A 719-nucleotide genomic window follows, 5' to 3' on the forward strand; every position below is an offset into this window, starting at 1 on the left:
CCAACGATATTAGTAATTAGTAATATTTGACTGGTACAAAGTGGTGTGCAAACAGAATCGTTAGCATGCTGGTAATAATGCTTAGCGGCATTTCGTTCGTCTTGACGTTCAGAGTTCAAATTCCGCCGCAGTCGACTCTACCTTTCGTCCTTTCGGGAGCTGTAAAATAAGTATCAGTCAAGCACTGGGGTCGATGTAATCGACTTAATCCCCTCTCCCGAAATTGCTGGCCTTGTGCCAAAAATTGAAACTAATATTTTCTTAGAACTACTTTCATGTACTCATGAAGAATAAAATGTAAAGTCACACCTGGATATACCTGAACTCAGAACGTAGACGGTTATAATTCCAAATACTCTTTCAATTAAATGATTTTTTTAATACAGACACGAAGTCAGACATTGTTTCGGTATATAACTCATTCTAACGAACTCCAGTATTTGACTAGTGTTAATTGTATCGAACCTGAAGCACAAGGTCGGAAATTTGGGTTGGGTTAATCGATCATATCGATATTAGTGCCCAAACGGTACTTATTTTTATCGGCACCAAAAGGATGTAAGGCTAAGTCAACCTCGGCAGCATTTGAACGGAAGAAATGCCACTTATCATTTTGTCCGGCACAGTTCTGATAATGCGCTGTCTTAATAATAATAATAACAATAATAATAATAATAATAATAATAATAATAATAATAATAATAATAATAATAATAATA

Source organism: Octopus bimaculoides, chromosome 5 (genome assembly GCF_001194135.2).
Source record: "Octopus bimaculoides isolate UCB-OBI-ISO-001 chromosome 5, ASM119413v2, whole genome shotgun sequence".
Lineage (NCBI taxonomy): Eukaryota > Metazoa > Mollusca > Cephalopoda > Octopoda > Octopodidae > Octopus > Octopus bimaculoides.